The 8,816-nt window shown below is 50.6% G+C and overlaps 2 pseudogenes; one reads left to right on the top strand and one right to left on the bottom strand.

Moving 5' to 3' along the window:
* Window positions 1-2,492: 2,492 nt before the first annotated feature.
* Window positions 2,493-4,359, top strand: LOC146399358 (18S ribosomal RNA; annotated as a pseudogene).
* Window positions 4,360-8,075: 3,716 nt separating this feature from the next.
* LOC100524595 (large ribosomal subunit protein uL15 pseudogene) lies at window positions 8,076-8,521 on the bottom strand (annotated as a pseudogene).
* Between the last annotated feature and the right edge of the window lie 295 nt (window positions 8,522-8,816).

Genomic DNA, 8,816 nt, shown 5'->3' with positions numbered 1-8,816 from the left:
GGGTCCCCACTGTGGTGGTGGGTCCCATGAGAAGCTTCCTCATGGAGGAGGTCAAGACAGTAAGGCAGATGAAGTCTTTGTTCCCTCTGGGGGGATTCAGGTGGGCGCATTGTCATAGGTCTCCTTCTCTATGTTCCAGTGGGGACAGATCTTGGCCCTTGAGCACACTCAGCATGCTTCTCCCTTGACTAGGAAGGCTGCATGCAGTCTTGAGAGTGACTGTGGAGGGCCAGGAGGGTCCTGTCTGGCTTTTCAGAAATGTGTCCCTCCAGCCACGTAAAAGTCTGAAAGGCAAGCCTGGTGGCAGCACAGGCTCTTGTCCTCATGGCTCTGACCATGGACACTCACATTGGCTGTGTACTTTACACATACTGCAGATCCCCCTGTGACTTCCACTCTTTGAGAGTGTGTTCCCAACCCCCCCACCCCTTGGGTCCCTAAGGGGAAAAGAGATGGTGTGTGGGACACGAGGCCCCCTCAGTGAAAAAGCGTTCTCTAGTGATGTGAGAGGGTACCTTGTGATACCAGATGGTGCCCCAGCCACTGCCCCTGTGAAGTTTTCAAGCAGTAGCTGCTGGGGCTACTTGCCACAGCTTGTGGGCAAAAGCTGCCCTCCCGTGAGGGGTGTGCTGGCCCCGCAGTGGGGTCCAGCATTGCTCTTTTGCCTAACATGGCCCGCACCTCCTCCCTCTGAGATGGGGGAGGGTCACACTGAGCCAGGCTGTGTTGGCATCCAACGTTGGGCTCTGCATAGGGCGTGAGCACGTGGTGGCCTCCCTCGGAGGGGAAGCAGAGGGGGGCGATGCATGCCTCACCCCAAGCGTGCCCTCCATCCCCTCCACTGCCAGCCAATGTCTGTTCTGCCCACACTCACCTGCAGTTGAAGCTGGTGGGTGGTGGTGGTGAGCAAGCAGTGTTCCCACCACCTGCCTCGGAAGAATTTCCCTGAGGGGTCAGGCTCTGAGGGGGGCGACCAAGTAAAGGATGGATAGGAGGAGGACAGAAGGATAGGTGGATGGGTGATTAGGCATATGAACCCCCCCCACATGGCTGGGGGGGGTTGCATACGGGTCCCAGTGGCAGGGCTGGGTTGTGGGGTGCTCTGGGATGACTGAGGCTGCCTGGTATCCCAGGGGTCCTGGGACTGCCATCGTGGTGTGGTGGTGTGATCCCATGCTCGTTTTCCTGGTGGCCTGGTGTGTCTGGGTCGTTTTTCTTTTCCCTGGGCAGGCACCTGTGTCCTTCCATCGCAGCTCTTGCCCCATGTGCATTGCTACCCTTCCCCAATGCTGCTGGCCCTTCCCCTGCCCCAAACAGTTGACCACCCTGCCTCCCCATGCCATGTGTCTGTCTCCCTGCCAACCTGGGACCTGAAATGGCTCCACCTCATGTGGGTGTCACCCTCTGGCCGCCACAGCCAGAAGGGTGTCCCTAGGTGATGTGGTTCTTGGGTTCCCCTTGTGTGTGGGAAGGGGGGAAAGAGAATTGGTCTCAGAGTGTGCATGTGGGGCACGGTGGACAGCAGTAGGTGTCTCAGGAGACGGTTTCCATGGGGCAGGTTGTGGCTCTTCAGTGTCATAGGTTGTAGTCAAGGGTCACCAAGAGGGGGGGACCTGGGGGCCAAGGAAAGGTCAGTCGAAGTCCTGGGTGTTGCAGCAGGACTGCCCTTGTGCTGGATGTCTCTGTTGGTGAGACCCAATGTCCTTCCCTGACAGCCAACTCGCATCTGGTTTCTTTGGGCAGTCCCCATGCCCACCTCGTGGAGGCCTGTGGCCACCCCCCTCCACCACCATCTCTTTGTGGCATCTCTCTTAATGCTGGCTGCTCCCACATTCATCCTCCTCACTCCCACTCTTCTGTCCAACCACCCATCTGTTCCCATCTGCTGATCCCCAGTCTGCATCCTTGTGTGTCTTGCCTGCTGCAGCCCCGCTCCATGCCTGCCACTGCTTGCTGTTGTATGTCCACTGGTGTCATTGCCTGCAGTGAAAGGGCAGCCTTTGACCCACCCTCCATGTGTCCCCTCTCCTCTGAACTCACCTGAGCACCAGTCAGGACGTGGCTAGCCGTGGTGGGCTGGCCACCATAGCTGCACCATTCCCAGGTGGGGCGGTGTTGGAGGGGTACCTTGGGCCTTGGCCATTGAGCCACCCACCATGTCTGAGTGAGCATGTAGATCGGCCCCAAACCAAAGGCCCAGTGCCCTGGCCCTGCTCCCTAGGCTACCAGAGAGGGAGGTCCACATCAGGGGGGTGGTGTGGAGCTTAGTGCTTCCCCCACCCCTCCATGAGGCTGCTGTGCAGCCCTGTCCTGCTTGCACCCTCAGTCGAGTAGTGGGTGGCCCGTCCTATGTCCTCGCCTGTGGAATAGCAGGCCTTCCCTCCACGGATGTGCACCTCTGCCCCCTGCTCGCAGATGCTCCCCACCCCCGCACGTGCTGCCCCCACACACCTCACACTGTGGTCCACCTGGCCCACTGTCCCCTCATCTCCTACTTGGTTGATCCTGCCAGTAGCATATGTTTGTCTCAAAGATTAAGCCATGCATATCTAAGTATGCAGAGCAGGTACAGTGAAACTGCAAATGGCTCATTAAATCAGTTATGGTTCCTTTGATTGCTTGCTCCTCTTCTACTTGAATAACTGATAATCTTAGCGATAATCCATGCCTATGGGCACTGACTCTCTTTGCGTGATGTGTGGTGGGGGGAAATCCATGAATTTATCAGGCCAAAACCAACCTGGTCAGCCTCCTCCCCTCACTCCCTGGCCCCAGCTGGCAGGGGGAGGGGGTTGGCTTTGGAGACCCTAGATAATCTCAGGCCAATCACATGGCCCTGTGGCAGCAACAACTCCTTCGAATGCCTGCCCTATCAACTTTCAATGGTAGTCACTGTGCCTACCATGGTGACCATGAGTGATGGGGAGTCAGGGTTCAAATCTGGAGAGGGAGTCTGAGAAATGGCCTCCACAACCAAGGAAGGCAGCAGGCATGCAAATTACCCACTCCGTTCCCAGTGAGGTAGTGATGAAAAATAACACTACAGAACTCTTTCGAGGCCCTGTAATTGGAATGAGTCTACTTTAAATCCTTCCACGAGGATCCATTGGAGGGCAAGTCTGATGCCAGCAGCCATTGTAATTCTACCTCCAATGGCATATATTAAAGTTGCTGCAGTTAAAAAGCTCATAGTTGGATCTTGGGAGTGGGCAGGCTGTCTGCAACAAGGCGAGCCACCACCGGTCCTACACCTTGCCCCTCAGCACCCTCTTGATGCTCTTAGCTTAGGTGCCCCATGGGGCCCTAAGCATTTACTTTGAAAAAAATTAGAGTATTCGAAGCAGGCCCAAGCCTCCTGGATACCACAGCTAAGAATAATGGAATAGGACCATGGTTCTACTTTGTTGGTTTTCAGAACTGAGGCCATGATTAAGGACAGCCAGGGACATTCATATTGCACCACTAGAGGTGAAATTCTTGGACCAGTACAAGATGGACCAGAGCAAAAGCATTTGCCAAGAATGTTTTCATCAATCAAGAACAAAAATCAGAAGTTTGAAGACAATCAGATGCTGTCATAGTTCCAACCATAAACGATACCAACTGGAGATGTGGTGACGTTATTCCCGTGACCCACCAGGCAGCTTCCTGGAAACCAAAGTCTTTGGATTCTGGGGGGAGTATGGTTGAAAAGGTGAAACTTAAAGGAATTGATGGAAGGGCACCACCAGGAGTGGAGCCTGCAGCTTATATTGACTCAACATGGGAAACCTCTCCCCACCTGGACATGGACAGGATTGACAGATTGATAGCTCTTTCTCAGTTCCATGGGTGCTGGTGCATGGCCATTCTTAGTTGGTGGAGCCATTTGTCTGGTTAATTCTGATAACCAATGAGACTCTGGCACTGGCATGCTAACTAGTTATGTGACCTCCAAGCGGTCAGCATCCCCCAACTTCTTAGAGAGACAAGTGGCATTCAGCCCCCTAAGATTGAGCAATAACAGGTCTGTGATGCCCTTAGGTGTCTGGGGCTGCACGTGCACTACACTGACTGGCAGGCACTGGTAACCCGCTGAACCCTGCTCATGATGGGGATCAGGGATTGCAATTATTCCCCATGAACGAGGAATTCCCAGTAAGTGTGAATCATAAGCTTGTGTTGATTAAGTCCCTGCCATTTGTACACACCGCCCATCGCTACTACCAATTGGATGGTTTAGTGAGGCTCTCAGATACACCCCACCAGGGTTGGCACACAGCCCTGGCAGACTGCTGAGAAGATGGTTGAACTTGACTACCTAGAGGAAGTAAAAGTCATAACAAGCTTTCTGTAGGTGAATGTGTGGAAGGATCATTAACCTTTGTGAGAACACGGACTGTGGTGGTGCCTTCTGTCTGCCCTCCAGCTTGCTGGCCCCCTCCACTAGTGTGTGCAGGATGCAAGAGCTGGAGGACGGTATCCAGAGGCATGTGTTGCACAGTGGGAGAAGAGGGGGGCATGACCCAGAAGCGGATGGTGCCCTTGTCATGTCACTCAAGGGGAAGGAAGGAAGGCAAGAGATGCTGGGGGGGGGGAGCGTGGATGGCATCCAATGGACCCGGGTCGGGAGGTCCTGCTGTTCCTTCCCTGGCCTGCTCCTCACCCTGTGCCTTCTCCTCCCCCACAAACCTGGCTGCTACCCACATTCTTCTCTGGTGAACCCTCCTCACTCCCTGTGTAGTGCTTGCCTGCAATCTGGCATTTCCCTTCCACCTGACCTTCCTGCTGTGTCCCCGAAGGTAGGTCCGACGGTTGATCCAGGGTTTTTTGGGGGGCCATGACCTGTCACCTGAGTGCCTCTGGCTCATGGGGCCCAACTGCCTGAGGCATGTTCGGCCCACCGTGGGATGGGCTTTGCCTCTGGCTGCAAGCTCTGGACCAGGTTTTCTCCCAGTTGTTGGTCCTCTGTGCCTCCACTCCACTGCTCTGATCCTGCTGCCACTTTCCCCAGGGGGCTCTCTCCCTGTGCCCTCCAAGCCTCGGGTCTCTTCTCCGTTTGGCTTTCTCTCTCCCTATCTCCATCCCCATCACCCATGTTTTGGTCCCTGGCCCTGCTTGTGCCCCATGGTTCCCCGTCATAGCCTCCCTTCCAGCATCTGGTTTTGTGGACTTGGTGAGATTGCCATCAGGCGACTATCACCCATGCTCCTTATGTTCTTTTATCTGCTTGAGGAAAGAAGGCATTTTCACACAAAATCAGACATCTCCATATGTGAGAACACATTTTGAGTGTGTTTAAGCTCCTGAACCCTGCTGTAAACTAGCAGTGCACACAGGGCATATGGAACTGGTTAGGCTCACTTGCCCTTAGTATAACAGAGGCATAGGTGGGAAAAAGGCAAGGATTGGTTTCTGAGGCATACCACCATTTGGTTTGGTGTGTGTTCACTGAGTACAATAGACTTCACAACTAGGAAGCTTGCAGTGTCTTGTTTTGTGGAGTTGGTGATATTGCCATCTGGCCATTTATCTTCTATCTGGCTTCATGCTACTTTTCCCCTCTTGTTGAAAGGAAGATACCTCCTACCATATCAGATTTCTCCATAGAGGAGAAGACTTTTTGAGTGGGTTTTAATCTACTGAAGCCCCCTGAAACAAGCAGTGCACAAAGGGCTTTGGCATTTTTGAGGCTCATTTTCCCTTGGCATAACACTGGCCTAGGCGGGAATAGGGGAAGGGTTCCTTTTGGAACAAAACCACCACTCAGGCTCATGTGTGTTCACAGAGGACAATGTACTTTGCAAGTAGGAAGCTTCAAGCATCCTGTTTTGTGGAGTTGGGGACATGGCCATCAGGAGAATATCTCCCTAACTCTCTGGGTGCTACTTTTCCATGCCTGTGAAGAAGTCGTTTTCCTACCAAAACAGACTCCTCTGCAATTGAGAATGCATTTTGAGTGAGTTTTAAGCTACTGAAGCCCCCTGCATACAAGCAGTGCTCACAGTTCTCTTGGCAGTTGTTGGACTCATTTGTCCTTTTTATAGCATAAGTCTACGTGGGAAAAATGCAAGGCTTAGTTTCCAAAGCAAACCACAATTGTCACAGATGTTCGTTCACTGAGCACAATATACTTTGCACATAGGAAGCTTCCAGTGTCTTGTTTTGTGGAGTTCATAATATTGCCATTAGACAATTATCACCCTAGCTCGCTAGGTGCTGCTTTTCCCAGCTTGTAGAAAAGAAGGCATCTTCATCCCATATCTGACCTCTCCACAATGGAGAATGCTTTCTCAGTGGGTTTGAAGCTACTGAGCCCCCCTGTAAAGAAGCAGTGCCCACAGAGCTTTTTTAAGTGGTGGTGCTTATTCGCCGTTGGTATAACACAGGTCACAGGTCTTGTGGGAAAAAGTCAAGAGTTGGTTTCCAAAGCAAACCACCATTGGGGTTGCTGTTTGTTCACTGAGTATAATATATTTTGCAAGGAAGAAGCTTCTTGTTATATGTAGTTGGTGAGATTGCATCAGGGGATTATCACCCTAGCTTGCTAGGTGCTGCTTTTCTCCACTTGTGAAAAGAAGGCATTGTCATAACTAGTGAAACTTCTGCACACAATATAACATGATTTGAGTGTGTTTTAAGATAATGAATCCTCCTGCAAACAAGCAGTGCTCCTGGGGCATTTGACACTCTTGCTGTTCAGTTGCCCTTGGTATTACAAAGTTCTAAGGGGGGGGGAAGCAAGGGTTGCTTTCCAAAGCAAACCACCATTGGGGCTGATGTGTGTTTACTGAGGACAATGTACTTCATAAGTCAGAAGCTTCCAGCTTCTTGTTTTGCGGAGTTGTGAGATTGCTATCAGGCAATTATCACCCTGGCTCAGTAGGTTCGGCTTTTCTCTGCATGTGACAGAAGGCATTTTTTGCACAAAACCTCCATATGTGAGAAAGTGTTCTGTGTGGGTTTAAGCTACTGAGGCCCCAGGTAAACAAGCCGTGCACACGGGATATTTGACAGTGTTGGGGCTCATTTGTCCTTGGTAAACCAGAGGCCTAGGTGGGAAAAAGGCAAGGTTTGCTTTCTGAAGCAAACCATCACTGGGGCTGGTGTTCATTCACAGAGTACAATATACTTTGCAAGTGGGAATCTTTGAGCCTCCTGTTTTGCGAAGTTGGGAGCATTACCATCAGGAGATTATCTGCCTGGCTCGCTAGGGGCTGCTTTTCCCTGCTTGTGAAAAGAATGCAATTTCATACCAAATCAAATTCTCCATATCTGAGAATGTGTTTGAGTAGGTTTTAAGCTACTGAATCCCACTGCATCCAAGCAGTGCTCACAGTTCATTTGGCAGTGTTTGGTCTCATTCACCTTTGGTATAACACAGGCCTTGATGGGAAAAATCGAGGCTGTGTCTCCTAAGCACACCACCATTGGGGCTGATGTTTGTTCACTGAGTACAATATACTTTGCAAGTAAGATGCTTCTGGCATTTGGATTTGTGGACTTGTTGAGGCTGCCATCAGGAGAATATCACCCAGGCTCTCTATGTTCTCCTTTATCTCTGCTTGATAAAAGAAGGCAGTTTCATAACAAAGCAGACTTCTCCATAAATGAGAACAGGTTTTGAGTGTGTGTTAAGCTACTGAAACCCCCTGTAAGCAAGTAGTGCACATAGGGCATTTGTCAGTGGTGAGGCTGATTTGCCATTGGCATAACACAGTTCTAAGTGGGAAAAAGGTGAGGGTCAATTTCCAAAGTAAACAACCATTATGACTGCTATTTGTTCACTGAGTACAATATACTTTGCACGTAGGAAGCTTCTAGTATTTGGTTTTGTGGTGTTGGTGAGATTGCGATCAGGAGATTATCACATGGTTTCACTAGGTTCTGCTTTTCTCTGCTTGTGAAAAGAAGGCTTTTTCATACCAAATCAGACTTCTCCATAAATGAGAACACATTCTGAGAGAGTTTTATACTACTGAAGCCCCTCTTCCTCCTCCCCCTCCTATTCTTCCCTCCCTCCTCCTGCCCACTCTCCTCCTCCTCTTTTTTTTTTTCCACTTGTTAACATTTAATGAATTTCACACCATGTGGTTTCAAGCTACAAGGACACAGGACTCACTCACACCCATAATCTTATCCTTAGCTCTTCTGCTGAAGGATTTGACCTTCAGGACGACACCCTGCTTTGGGAGTTTTCCCTTTCCTAGAACTTTGTAGTAGCCTGATGGTACACCATCAGTGATAGGGGCAGCTCCACTCTTGTTCTTTGCAGCATTTACCCATGTCTGCTTACTGACCAAGGTCCACAATGTGTCACGGTTGACAGCTCACAAAAGCTCTGGTTCCTCTCTAAGTGGTACTGCCTCATACCAACTTTCCCAAGGTATCCAGAGTGATTTTTGTTGAGGTTGAACCTTCAGCAATACATACCTCCAGCATTACCCCAGACTCCTGGGTGCTTCTGGTGTTTGCTGATGCAGCCATGGCCATGGCTCATGTGGCCCCCAAGTTTCCAAGTCTTCCTTCGTCTGGATGGCATGTCACTGGCTTCAACAAAAGAGGAGGGCTGATTTCTTAATGGTGCTGGTAATCTGAAAAGGTCCTGGAACAGCCAACCTCTGGGTTCCTGTAAAGTGTAGTAAAAGATGGCCTCACTGTTCATCCAAATTTCATCCCTCTATCACTACCTGCAGCTGAAAACATCCTTATAAATGGATGTTCATAGTATTTACCTGTCCTGTCTCCCTTGACACAGTGAGAAATGGAACTTCCTCACACTTTAAATAAGGCATATTGTAGAGTAGTCCAAAAAATGCATGGGATTCACCTCCACC

The sequence above is a fragment of the Sus scrofa genome, chromosome 10 (genome assembly GCF_054392235.1).
Source record: "Sus scrofa isolate SSC_HxYL_T2T_F1_AM1 chromosome 10, Sscrofa_HxYL_maternal_Yorkshire_Landrace_v2.0, whole genome shotgun sequence".
Lineage (NCBI taxonomy): Eukaryota > Metazoa > Chordata > Mammalia > Artiodactyla > Suidae > Sus > Sus scrofa.
The sequence above is the reverse complement of the archived record's forward strand: the minus strand, read 5'-3'. Positions and strand labels throughout refer to the sequence as shown.